A 14,520-nucleotide genomic window follows, 5' to 3' on the forward strand; every position below is an offset into this window, starting at 1 on the left:
GCCGCAGCTCCCGCTGCTGGCGGCTGCCCCGGGGCTTCTGGCCACTTCGGTCCCCGCCGGCGGCTGCGGGCGTGCTGCTCGCCTGTCCCCTCGGGGAGGGCGGCACGGCCATCGGAGCTCCCGTGGCACGGCGTGACCCCGGGCAGGCTGGCTGTCTTCTCACCACCCCCCCGCGCCACCGGCAACAGAGTAGAGGTGCCAGCACTTGTGGATTCCTCGTCCGCCGCTTGAAGTCGTAACTCTCTCAAATAAACATTGAGGCACGGGGGGCACGAATCCATGAGCGGATGAGGGTTGTCCTAGAGAGAAGCCGGCCGCTTGTGCCGTAACGCCTCGAGCGGTAGCGCCCGCCGCTGGGGCGGTAAGGGGAGGGGGAGAAATTTCCTGCCACCGAGTCTGAAATCAGAGCTGTTCCCGTGAACGCGAGTTGTGCGACCTTAATGTTTCATCCTGTTGGACACTGGCTCACTGTGTTTCGTTCTGTGGGTTCTGACATGGAGAGTTAACATAGTTTCATGGAAAAGTCTTCTCACTTCCAGTGCGTATTCAGGTCATACGCGTTACTGACTTCGTTCACGCTTAATTCTGCAGTGCAAGTGCAGCAGTAGACAGGTGTCTTTTTTTTTTTTTTTTTTCCTCCTCCTTCTTCTGTGCCTCATCAATAGAACTGCCATCTGCTGTGACAGTGCCTTCACGATCCACTAGTAGCGATGGGTAAACAGAGTGCAAGTGGGTTCATTTTTTCCAGGTACCAGGCAGAGGCAGAACCTTGTCAATGGGAAGGGTGTGCTGTAGCTTTAGGTCTGGGGAGGAGGCGGCTGCTCTCCCATTACACTTGTTCATGTGGTATGGGTTATTATATTACTTTAATGTTATTACGAAATGGATTTACTAAAAAATGTCTCCTAGAATTCTGGGAGCGGACAGAAATTGGTAACAAATCTATGAATATTTGGTTATTGTCTTATTAAAATACTGCTGTTACAGAGCTTGTTATATTATATGCTTTTGATTCTGTAAATAGAATTAATTAAGGAGAATAAAGAGCATAAAAATGGAACTTTGGCCTAAACCCTCCTTATTTAATCATTCCGTTATACTAGCATGTGTAATTAAAGATTAATTTTTCTTCTCTACAGTTGGAGGATCTTCAGCTCATCAGTGTTCAGTTCTCATTTCTTGTCTCTTTTTTTTTTTTTTCTTCAACATTTTTCTTGTGAGCGACTTCTTCATGAGTAATAGATGATAATGATAATTGTGATTTTAGGCACTAATGTGCTATTACTGTCCTAATGCAGCCCTTGCTGCCTTGAAGTCATTTTCACAGGCTGACATACATCTTCTGGACAGTATTTTAAAGGAGTTGATTTCAGCTGAGGTGATGTTTTTGATACATTGTTGTGATCTTAGCATTTTTTGCCTTGCCTGTTCATGATGCTAAAACTAAAAGCTTGAAAGCATACATTCATATCTTTATGAATGGGAACAGTGTATTAGACTAAGATATACATGATAGGAGGTAGCATGTGTAGGTAGGAAGTGTCAGTGCTAGTGTGTGACGATGTAAAAAAATTGTGTTGAAATATTGTGTTGGAGTCAAAGAAGCTTTGAAATTCATTTTTCTTTTTCTGGAGGTATGGCTTAAAAATAAGAACATCAGTGAAACATGCTGGTATATCCAAGTCCCTGTGAGTGTAACTGGTCCGTTCCTGTTGGACTGAGAAGTGTTGAGGTATGCTGGTAGGAAGGTAAAGAATTCTTCTGCAGTCATCCTTCAGTGCCAATTTAAGGAGTGCCTTTGCTCTTGGCTTAAGAATTAACAGATGGATTTTCACAGTGGTGATTCAGCAAAGGTCAGAATAAATAAGGAAGAAATTAAGTTAACATCAGCGTGGCAGCATTTCAAAACTTGTCAGTTGCAAACTTTTTAAAATGGCCATCATCTTCTAGTTGCATGGCTTTATTAGTTTCATTGTGATCTGGCAGTCATAGCCTTAAAGCAGTGATCTTTATAGTGTTATAGAAGTAGTTTGAAGAACTCCATTGTGTTTCTGAAAGTAATATACAAACTCATTTCAAATATTGTGTAATAAGTGGGAAAACTGACCTTGTCTTAATAATTTTTACTTTTGTTACTGACTGAGGTCTAGTAAACTTTGGAGGAGAAGTTATTGAGAATTAAGTTCTCAAGCTGGTACTGACACAAACCAATACCCTGCTGCCTCTTGTTTTAAGTGAGCAAACGAACAAGAAGAAGAAGAAAAAAACCAAACAAACAAAAAAAACCCAAACAAACAAACACAAAAAACAAACCCAATGGGCAATTGTATCAACAGGCTACTATAATCCAGCCTAGCATTAGCAGTATTTTCTTTCCAAAACTTACTCATTGAGAAATAAATGTGGGAAAAACATGGGCTGGCAGATTGGAATAAAGGCCTATATGTAGCGAGTTGCAATGAAAACAGATTCAAGCAGTTGGTCTCTTTTCAGCCCTATGTGGATCATGCTGTATGAATCATTAAAGCCTTGATTCCGCAAGTAATGCGATACCTACATCATCCCTCTGAACGTTGAAGTGGGATGAAAAGAAGACAGGTGAAAGTTCAAGCTACTGAAAATATTTTTTCACCTCTCAGATCTTTACTGAGATAGATATCTATGAAACATGTTAGGAAGACATGGTCCATGTTATTGGAGACTTGTCAGAGACCAACTCCTCTTCTGGCTGACACAGATGTGTGCCTCAAGCATATAGAAATTCTGTGAGCAGATAACACCAACCTCTGTAGTGCAGTACACAGTGACCTGGTTCATGTATAAACAGCAACCATATTAATTGTTTACACATCACTGTTTTTTTTGTGTTTGTATGTTGGGGTTTTTTTAGTACTCTAATTTGAAAACTCTTATTTATAAGACACTTCCCCAGGTGTATTTGTGAATATTTACAGAGGGAAATAAAATATTATAATGCTAAGTGCTTAATTACTTGACAAAATATTCAACTTTAAAAAGTAATCTGGTACTGGAAAATAATATTTTGATCAAAGGACATTGATCAACAATATAGTAGCAGTGTTTAAACAGGGGGAATGTTTGAGTGTGTGTGCAAGTACAGAACCCTGGAATTCTAGTGAGAATGAATGGGTTATGAGCTTTGATTCTACAACATAGAAAACCTTGAAGTGAGTTGTGGGAGTGGGGAGGTTTTGGTTGTTTTAGTAAACTGACAATCAGTCATACAGCATAATTCCTGCCCTCTCCCTCCAGAAATTGCTTTCTGACTTCTGGATCTTTAGAACAGTATTTTTAGGTTTTATAACAAGGGGTGAATTTTCAGCAAATAGTCTGTGGATGTATGCAAGGTTATGCTAACAAACCTCATTTTCATTTAGAAAAATTTCTATCTTAAGCCTGACTTTGTATGTGGAAATATGTTTTTCTACATTTCTATCTTTCCCTTGGCCAAAAATAATAGATCTCTCTCTTTGAAACTGGATACATTAATACAGGGTACTTTGTGCAGATGCCAGTATACTATGTATCTATACACTGCCTGCTCATAAAATACATGCACGTAATGTCTACTGCACCATGAAAGGATTCAGGGTAAAATTACTATTCCAGGGTAAAATTACACCTATGAATATTTTAAACAGAAAAATACTATTTTAAGGGTTAGGCTTGACTAAATACTAAGCATATTTATTTAAGGCTAGCCCAATGCAGACATAAATACGTTGAGAGTATAGGCTGTATGCAACAGCCCTCATTTTAATAGGCTGAAGAAATAATTGATGGGCCCCCAGAGTAGATAACTGCTCATAGGCTGAGTTGTTGCACGACCAGCAGCAAAACAGCATATGGGATATGAGGAAATCAAAGAAGTTTTGGAAAGTAAAGGATCTTATTTCTTGAGGGTGTACTTTGAATGCTGTATTGTATAGACTTAGGCTACAGTAGCTGTAAGCCTGGTAGTTACTTTTTTAGATTGATTTCCACCCCTACCCCACTCAAGAAAAGGACTTCTTAGTTGGTGTGTTTTTATGACTGCAGTCTTCAGTCTGGTTGTATTCCTCTGCCTTTGAGATCTGATTTCTGACACTTTAGACTGCTGATCTTTCTCTCTTTATTCTTTTACAAAACAACATTCAAAAACTAAGAAGCGGATTATGATCGGTATCTGTATGACAGGCTAGGAGCAGCTGAGAACTGTAACTTTTTCATCAAAAATTTTATTCTCCAACAGATTCCAGGGAAGGGTTTTTTTATGTACAACACACTCTTGAGTCCTGAGAGGCAGTCTCAGAGATCTTGCATTACTTACATGAATATATTCTTATTCCAAATAGATATGGGTTAGAGTACGTAATTGTCTTCTGTAGAAATTGATTTCTTATCTTCCAGATAATAAGTACTTCTTACTTCTAGTGATGCTTGGCTGCATCACTTGACTGCCTAAAATTACATCTGTTTTTTGTGACTTCAGCAAGTACATTTTCTGCCTCACTGGACTCTTCAAATTGCTTTTTAACCATTGTTTTTCCTGTTGCTGCTATTGCATTTGAGACAGAAAATTTATCCGGATAGTAACACACCTTAACCATCTTTCTGTTTTTAAACAAAAGTACATACTAGAGAAACATACCTGTCACATGGAATTACTGTCCCTATCACTCTCGTCTTCCTGCATGATGTATGAACCCAGTTGACAGTCTTCAGAGTTGGTAATGGATAATGCTACTTCTAATAGCTTTTTTCTGCTGCGACTGGATTTGCAGTTGGATAAAGTGCTGTGAGGCAAATTGGTGACGGGATAAAAATCCTGGCTTGAAATTTTGTAGCTGTTCTTTTCAGATTCCCAAATGTCCATTTAGGTTTTTTTTTTCAGTTGTGAAGAAACAGTTAGTTGAGCAGCTTCCAGGCCCCATCCCTCTGTAGAGAAGAAGAGGTAAGAAGTTGTTCTCTACACAAATTATAACTTTTTTTTCTTAATGTATTTTCTTTGTACCTTTTCAGTCTTTCATTAATAGTTACAATAAAATGGATTTAGTCAACAGATTTAGAGAATATGCTTGAGGAAGGTCAGGTGATATACAAGGATTGGTGTGGATATTCTGGACAGGGCTGAAGGGGAAGAAAACAAGGCTAAAATATTAATGGGAGAGTTCATGTACAAAGGTGGAAGAATAATAGTGTGGAAATAAGAGGGATGAAGAAATAAAATCTCTGAAATAGATTGGAGGAAAACCAATTAAAGGAGTAAAAAAAATAAAATTAGATCTGAAGAGGGCCATCTTTGGGCTACAGTAGGAGATGAAATGTTTGTACAGACTGCATTTTGCACGGGATGTAACTGTTTATTGCAGATATGAACAGGGCTCATTCTTCTGAGACTTCTGCTATTGTAACTGTAAGTACTGGTAAGAGATACAGCAACAGCTAGCTTTTCAGGAAAAAGTTTCTGAAAAGAGATGTATGACAGGCATCTGTTAAAGGGGGGGTGGGGGGTGGCAGGGGGTGTCTCTGGCTTGTGCAGGAGAATAGGCACTTTGGTTTAAAAGAGCTGGTGATGTTGTTGGTTTTTTTCCCCGCCCCTGACCCCAGCACAGTATGTGGAGCACAGTATTTTGCTGTCAGAAACTTGCCATTTGCAAACACCATAACACTTGATTGCCTTCATATTTTAAGGACTATTCCTGTTCATGGAATAACTTAGGGTGGAGGGGAATGAGAGACCATGTAGTCCAACTTCTTGCTCAAAGCAAGACTAACTTGTTAGATCAGAAAGATCAGAACTTTGTCCTGTAAACTTTAGAAAATCTGTAGGAATGAGGTTTCTAGTCTTTGTAGACACCAACCCCTCTGCAGGCTTTATTGTGAACATTCCCCCCTCCCCCCTTATTTTATTAGAATTTCTCTTGTTATTGCCTCTTTTCCTTTCTCCGCTCCCCACTAAGAAACATCTGGCTCCATTTTCTCTCTATATCAATAGATGGCTGAAGATACCAATTAGATCTTCCTTCCCTACTTCTTCAGATTGCAAAAATCCCACGTTCCCAATTTTTCCGCCTCAGGTGCTTCATCCCCTTATCCCTGACTCCAAACCTGCATCTCACACCCCTTGGACTTGTTTCAATTTATCAGTGTTTTCTACCGAGACAGGCCCAAAATCAGCACAGTGCTGCAGCTACAGCCTCGCAAATGTTCAACAGAGAGGAACAATTGCTTCCTTTGAACTGCCGGCTACAGTCTTGCTAATGGAGTTTGCCCTTCACAGTGCTAATTTCCTTTGAGGTCTCTGCATTTGCCTGTAACCAGAAGGTTTTCCTAAGTAAAAGTATTCCAGAGCAGCTAAATTTCCATGTGATGATTGGCTTATACGTATTTTTATAAGAAATACATGACATGAAATGTTGCTAAAGACTTAACCTGTTTATTATGAGTAAAAACGTGGAATAGAAAATGATTGCTGTTAAAGGTTTTTGTGTACTAACAGCAAATTAACTGTGGAGTTCTACACTGTAAACAAGTGGAGCTCTTCCAGCTGTTTGCTGGTTTGCTTAGTGCTGAATTTTGTGAAACATTGAGGCTCTGTTTGTAAATGACTGGTTTTGTTGGATTTTTTTTTGCAATGCTTAGGAAAAAATGTTTTTGTTGGAGAAAATGTATCTTCTTATATGCCTCAGGCACAGAGGAAACACAGAATATTAAAGGGAAAGTAAACTGTATTTCTTCTCAAATATAAAAAACAAATTGAAGCTTTGCATAAGTTTATTACTGCAATGTATACATTGGAGATCATGCTCTGAGCGCTAACTTCAAAAGGTGCATCTTTCTATATGAAGACTGATTTTAGCATCCTGGTTATCACATAACAATTTAAAGTATAGCTTGGCATTTGAAAACTTATATTGAATATTTTTTGCTCCTTTTTAGCTCAAAGTTCTTTAAAAGTGATGAGGTTGGAATTGGTAGCACGGGCAGCATGTATGTTATGTGTATTAGATGCATAGAATATATTTGAATAAATTGGTACTGGCATTGGTGCTAGATCTCTTTTTATTTGCTTTAAAATACCTATGTTAATTTCATATTTGTCTATTTGTGTTTGGTTTTACTTCCAACTTGGCAGTAAGGATTTTAGTTTAATTTGAAAGTGAAGGATCTCTTTGTTGGGTGATCTTGTTTATATTTTTGTTTGTGTATACAGTAGAGATATTAAGACCATGAGTAAACTTTATTGTTTGACACTTCAGCTGCGTGGGTGTAAACCAGAGAAGACTACATTTCTGTGTAGTGATTTTATTCTGAGGTTTTTAACACTTTGGAAATGCCAAGCTACTTGGCAGATCCTGAGAGACTGAATAGTAGTGTTTTGCTTGAATTTGGATCATTAAGACAGCCACTCAATTGCTCTGGGAGCCTGTTGCATTGGTAATGTATCCCTCAACTGTGAGACTGCACAAACTTTAAATGGAAGTAGATTTTGGATAAGAAGTTTGCAAGAGGGTATTCTTCTCTTGCAGGCCAAACCATTATGTGTTCCCTAGTATAAATGTATCCAACAATATGTTCTTAATCCTAAAAGTAGTCTAGAAAAGGTCAAATCTTACTGTAAAGTACCTGAACCACTGAGGGCACTGAAAGTGTGGCAGATAACTGTTAGATTATAGGCTAATGCCTTATTTCCTGTCTCTGTAAGGTGGGAGCATGACAGTGTCATTCTTTGTTAGGTGCTCTGGCATTCTCAGAAGAAAGCTGTTAGGGTTTAGAGCGAGAGAGATAAAATACATATATGAATGGGATATTGTTCCCATTTTAAAATACTGTTTCCTACACTAAAAACTCTGTGTTACTCTAATCTACTGAACAGTGTATTTGCATGAGAGGGATGGAGCTAACTGTATCAGGTTTATTCAGCTAAGGGTTGACTGAAGTAAGCTGTTAGGTTAGGTGATAAAATTTCATATGCACACCTGCAAATAAGCGCAGGAAGCAAAGGCAGGGGCAGGTGGAGAAGCTAGGGGCATACCCTGCCCCAGCTATTCCCAGGCCTGTCCCAGGAGCCGCCAGCCCATGAAAGGCCCATCTACACAGGGGCACATGGACAGCTGAAACGACAGACTTGGACAAGGGGACACCCTGTCCCCGCTCCTCCCAGGGCTGTCCCCTGAGCGTCTCCACCCCATGTTCCGGGCAGGAAACCCATGCCATTGAGCTAACACTGCAGCCCCTCTGGGCCTGCGGGCAGGTGCTGCATAGTGCTATGAGACACATTCTGGGATGTTTAGGGGAGGAACTAATGCTGGAGGAATAGATGCATTTAGGTGATTTGGGGAGGAACAAGCGTGGGGAAAACAGAGGGTTAAGGGGATAAAAGTTCCAGTTAGGTATAAATAGTTTGCTAGTTGGTGCATTTGTTTGGCTAGGCCCTGTTTCTAATCAGCGCAGTCTATTGTATCTTCCCATTACAGATTCTAACTCTTCCCTGGGTGAAGGGCTCTCTGTTCTGTGTGTACAGGGCAGGTCTGAGCACCAGCAACTGGAGTCAGGACTGTGCATCAGCAGGCCTGGGGTGTCTGTGGTGCCAGCAACAGGAGAGACCTGAGTGAGTGGACTTAGGTGCCAGCCACAGGAGTGGGACTGTGGGTCACAGGGGCCTGTATGTCTGTTGTGCTAGCAGCTGGTGTGAGGGAGAGTCTTGTCTTGGTGCCAGCAACTGGCCTGGGATTGTGAGCCAGAGCACCTAGGTGCCAGCAACCACAGAGAACAGAAGAGTGAAACCAAGTGCCAGCCGCTGGGGTGAGACCAGCCAGGAGTCCAAGACCTATGTGCCCGTGGACCAAGTGCAGGTGTGTGAGTGTGTAAAGGCTTTTGGGGATTAAGCTGGACTAGCTGGCGAGCAGGTGGTGTAGCCTAGGAGCTATATACATATGGGCCTTGCTAGCGGACCTCTGTCCTGTTCAGCCAGAGAGGGGAGCGGGATGCAGCTGCTGGTGCTGGCTGTCTCTGCAGGTGCTCTGATCTGCATGGCTGGCTCTGTGTGTGTGACATGTGTGGGTGCTTACCAGGAATATGTCTTCAGCCTCATTACTGGTTGGATCTGGGGAGTAGAGCTGCAGCAACCTCAATTCCCTCAGGTTGTCTCATCAACATGATGATTTTTGCCCTACAAGGAGCAAGCAAAACTAGGCAGTATTGGAAAAGTTGTAGTCACTCAGAGATAACTTTTTTTCAAGGCATTTTATTCACTTTGGACTTGAAGAACCTCGTCTCAACAGCTCCTAGAAGTCCAAAGCAACCCTCTGATCAAACTATCACCTTTTAAAAAAATAACAATAATATTCCCATTTACCTCATGGGGTGAAAAAGCTATATTTTTAAGATATTTATAGTGAGTAGGTAACTCATGTTCTGTCCAAAAGCTGTAAGATGTCTAAGTAAACACTCCTTTCCTTAACATAAAGAAGTGTACTGACCCAATTGACTCCAAAAGTATTTCTAGAAGTAGTTTAATATGAAAGTAGTCTGATAGTAGTCAGACTTTCAGTAGTCTGAAAGTAGTCCCTGGCCATCAGGGATAGGGAAGGGATCTTACCCCTGTACTCAGCACTGGTGAGGCCACACCTCGATTCCGGGGTTCAGTTTTGGGCCCCTCACTACAAAAAGGACATTGAATGACTCGAGCGTGTCCAGAGAAGGGCAACGAAGCTGGTGCAGAGTCTGGAGCACAGGTCATAGGAGCGGCTGAAGGACTGGGGGGGTTTAGTCTGGAGAAGAGGAGGCTGAGGGGAGACCTCATCGCCCTCTACAGCCACCTGAAAGGAGGGTGCAGAGAGCTGGGGTTGAGTCTCTTTAACCAAGTAACAAGCGATAGGACAAGAGGAAATGGCCTCAAGTTGTGCCAGGGAAGGTTTAAACTAGATGTCAGGAAGCATTTCTTTACAGAAGGGGTTGTTAGGTGTTGGAATGGGCTGCCCAGGGAGGTGGTGGAGTCCCCATCCCTGGAGGTGTTTAAGCGTTGGGTCAACATAGCGCTGAGGGATATGGTGTAGCTGGGAACTGTCACTGTTAGATCAATGGTTGGACTGGATGATCTTCAAGGTCTTTTCCAACCTAGACGATTCTGTGATTCTGTGATATAAAGACTGAATGGTGTCTTAAAACTGAAAAATGCTCCCAATTTTTTGTTTCTTTGACCAATGATTCCAAAATAATTGCACTAGAAAAACAATCCATTTAATATAATCATTCCCATGTGGCTAAATGTTATAATTAGCTGTCTAGAATAATTCAGATAAAAACTTGAATAAACAATTCTCTAATTAATGGAACACAGTATTTTGGTAAATGCTCACAAGGAGTTTTGGCTTCTTTATTTCTAAGCCTCTCTTGCTAAAGCTTCTCCAAGAAGGGATTTTTCTCATGACACTTAAGGTCCTTAAAAGTGATTTTTTTTGTGTGTTTGTAGCTATTTGCTGAAACAAGCCATTATTCATATCCTTTACCCATGTGAAAATGAACAAACTATCTGCTGGTCATAAACACCTTTCAAAAAAAAAAAAAGAAAAAAAGTGCCCATCACTTGTTTACAAATTAAGATGAGGAGTTGACTGTATTAGGATTTGTTGTTCCTTTTGTGTTAGTTTTCTTGTTGATTTTCTCTTTTGTGGACCAAAAGAGAAAACCCAAGACTTTTATTCATCATTCTAATGGCAACTGTGTACAGTACATAAAATACATACAGAAAAAGACATCTATAGCAGAAATATTGCATTTGAAATTTAGTCAATGTGAAATTGTCTCTCTAAAGAAGAAAACAAATTGTTAAACTGATGGTAACAAACTATACTTTGGAATCAATTTATCTCTAAAGTATCTGTCTATTCAATTTATTAATGGTTAGGTCTTAGAGATGCATTCATCAAGTTACACTGAAGCATTACGACCTAGTATGTATTTGAATGCATCTTAGTAACAAAGATCTATTTTGATTCATAAAACAACTGGTTTTGCTTTGCATGTGGTAGAGTGAGTGTGAGGCTCATAGGAAACTGACTCATAACGGAAAGCTTTCTCTAGCATGCACTGTAGCACAGGCACAGTTGCCAAGAAGTTATCTGGGTTCATTTCCATAGTAACCAATCAATGTAACTGTTTATTTTCTAAAGGCCTTGCACTTGGACTAAGACTCTCATAAACTTAAGATATTACTCTTCAAAGTTAAATGTTCTGATTATTTGACTGTTTTTTTCAGCACAAGGCTAACAACTTGCTAGTGCTTTTCTTTACACAAAAATTACCTTCATTAAAATATGTCCAATTTTTGTTTATATAATGGAATTGGAAGAACTGTCTGGGTTGGGTTTTTTTTTGCAGATTGCATACAAAAGTTTCAAATATCTTGTTTTTTAAAACAATGTGCCAGTGAAAGAAACTAATGATACTTTTTTGATATCCTTATGAGGAGGAAGGTGTATTCCTGGTTTTACTTGATTTTATTTTTACAAGAATTAGAGTATCAGTATCTATTACTGATGCCTTTTTACTATAACTTTTACTTTCTTGTTTGTAAGAGAACTTAAAACTGATCATCCTATTTAATGGCTATTAAATTATTTGCCTGAATAAATCCTGACCTGTGATATGAAGGGATTGAGTCTTATGAAGGCATAGTGTTTTTGTGCTATCTTCCTTACTGGAACAATGATATACATATAGTAGTATTGGTATGTTGAAATAAATTCAAAATCCTTAAAGGTTTTAAGAACACTTACATTGTATCTTGTTACTTTAATATTCACTGAATTATCTTTTACTATAATGTTAGTGATGTCTGGAATACTATGTAACTGTACAATATAAAGCTGCTTTGACTGTAGTTTGCTGTAGCAGTAGAAAGCTGTTCTGAGAAGCAGAAACACAACCTGAACCGGAATACTGAGTTGTACAAACACTGTTTTGACCTTATGAGTTTAGAGAAACACTTTTTAATAGGAAAAACTATTTATTAACTGGAAATGTTACAGATGTAAAAACTCTACAAGATCTTAGCAAAATGATGAAGAGAAGTGATTCTGTTACTAGTAGTCCCAGTGGTACCCTGTGTGATAAGGGAAGAGTGGTAAGGGTGATGACAACTGTCCTACTTATATGCTGAACAAATGCTCTGAGAAGGGATTTTCTGACCTCTATGGATGACAAGTGAATGCTTTCAGTCTTGCAGCATTGTTTTATGGCTTTATAATGAATAGCAGAAAATCTACATTGCTTCTGGTTTTCAAAATGACACTCGAGGCTGGAATTGTTTTGCGGATACTATTGGATGCATAGTAATATGCAAATGCAGGCTCCTTGTGAATTCATGGCCATAGCTGATATAACTTGATCTGGAACTAGAGACAGAATGCAGGAGGAGGCTAAGTCAAAGGATCATGAAGAATTCTTGCTTTTATAAACTTAATAAAGGTTTGTATAATTGCACGAATTTTAGTATTGATTAGATATTTCTGGTAAGATTTAATTCCAGTAATTCTTCAAAGTCCGGTAAAACACACATCCAGCTACAACCATCACTTTGTTTAGGCAACAGCATTTTTAGTTATTCCTTTACTGTATAAGTTTCTTAATTATAGTGGTGTGTTAAAACGGAGATTCTTACTCTGTGCTGAAACTAGATATAAAATCTGATTCTGGGAATTTTTTGTGTCTATACATTTGGGGTTCTTTTGTGAGGAATACTACCAGTGTGTCAAAATGTGATGGTTTTAGTGAAAGAAAATCTTGACCAACCACATCACTTAAATTAATCTGCCTTCAAGATCACCTTCCTGCTCAGTCTTTTTAGTCTAACAGGTTCCTGAAAGTTAGGGTAGCTACCAGCAAGGTTGAAGCCGTAAGTCTGTTGTCTTTCAGTATCAGTGCAGGCCTGTTCCTTCTGGTGCTTGCAAGAGGACATTGGTATTGGTTTATAAGTATCTAGCTTTCTCAATTTGCCCTGATAGAACTGTTGGCAGAAGGATCAGAGTACTGCAGTGAATTTAATGACTTAAGATAGTGACATAAATATCCCTTCTCAATCTGAAGCAAAAATTTGTAGCTAGACAGCTCATGAAGAAGGTTTTTCGCCTTTTTTTCCTGTGGTAAAACTGGTTTTGATGTGCTGGTGTTTTTAAGAAAGAAGAAGGACTTCTATTTTTCTGGTTTTAGGTTAAGCTCAAAATGTTACTTAGAAAAAAAGAACCTAAGAAAATCAGTTCTGGAGATTTCATTTCCAAGTTACTTTGAGTAAGGCTGGACCACTCTCATCTGCAGAAAAACAGAGTGTTCTCGGGAGTTACATTATCTTTAAGCATCGTGTATGAAACCTGCAAATATGCAAGCCCCAGGTACCCATGCACTTAGATAGCTGTGTTCTGCTTGACCGTGGACATTTAGTTGACTATTTGCTTTACCTGAGAGGTTAGCAACTATCACATTAAGTGCTACAGTAGTTATTCCTAAGCCTTCTAAGTGTAACAAATGTTAGCAGTCATCAAATATCCCCTTTAAGGTTGTATTTTTCCTGATGACTTTTTGCCTGTTTGCAGTAGAGGATGTAACTGCTTGTAATTTGCTTTTTTTTAAAAATTCTGGTTCTATTCTGGATTTAAATAACTCATATACTGGCAGTTTGGGATTTTTCTTTTCCAAAGCACTGGAAAGTTGACAACGTAAAATGTAACAGATAAAAAGGCAGATCATGGTGTACAGAGCCTGTTCCTTTTAGGTCATATGCTGGAATATGACTCAGTGTTGTATCATCAGAATCTGTTAGTCTGTTGTGGTCATTAAACTGACTCATTTTAGGCAGGCTAGTTTATTCCCACCTTAGGAAGTCACGGTGCCAGTAAGCACAGCAAATCAGAGCTTTTGCGTGAGCCTTATGGTTTATCATTTCTCCACAAGTGTGATAAACTCTGACTCCAGCTTATATGGAACTGTAGAATTCTACCTCTGTTAAAGATGTCAGACTGGATCTTCAATAATAAGCTGCTGTAAGAAGTTAATATAAAACATAGGAATGTATGTATTAGAAAAATGGAAGAGAAAGAAAAGGACACATACTGTTTTAATATGTGAAGACTGTACTTGAATGATTAGAGTGGTAGAAGAAATCATCACAGTTTCTCCACAGTTCCGAGTTGAGTTTAGAAACTTGAGACTAAAAAAAGTTTTCGAAAACTGAGGCATGTTCCTCAGAATCACAGTCCTTATGTCCCTTCTTATTGACAAACTGACCATCCTTGTCTTTACTTACAGTAAGATTTTTTTTCTTCCTACTTCTCTTATTTGAAAGCTGTTCTACAAACTTGCTCTGCGGTTTGATACCTTGTAATTTTCAGTTTTAAGTGGGTGTTTGATTATGCCTTATTTTGGTCCTAACCACTTCTTATTTGACTTAGTTATTTGGTCTCTAAAGTGTTTGAATCACTAGTGTATTTTTATTATATGTAATTTTTCCTTACAAGTTAC

At 39.2% G+C, this 14,520-nt stretch overlaps 1 protein-coding gene across 1 annotated transcript in view; it reads left to right on the top strand.

The window, feature by feature from the left end:
* Positions 1-9: 9 nt before the first annotated feature.
* Positions 10-14,520, top strand: part of FAM102B (family with sequence similarity 102 member B) — a 28,514-nt gene continuing 14,003 nt past the window's right edge. The window contains exon 1 of the mRNA XM_026854213.1: positions 10-612. The gene's annotated coding sequence lies outside the window, so the exon portion shown is untranslated. The remainder of the gene's footprint in view (positions 613-14,520) is intronic.

Source organism: Athene cunicularia (genome assembly GCF_003259725.1).
Source record: "Athene cunicularia isolate RWA chromosome 8 unlocalized genomic scaffold, athCun1 chr8_part1, whole genome shotgun sequence".
NCBI classification, from domain to species: domain Eukaryota; kingdom Metazoa; phylum Chordata; class Aves; order Strigiformes; family Strigidae; genus Athene; species Athene cunicularia.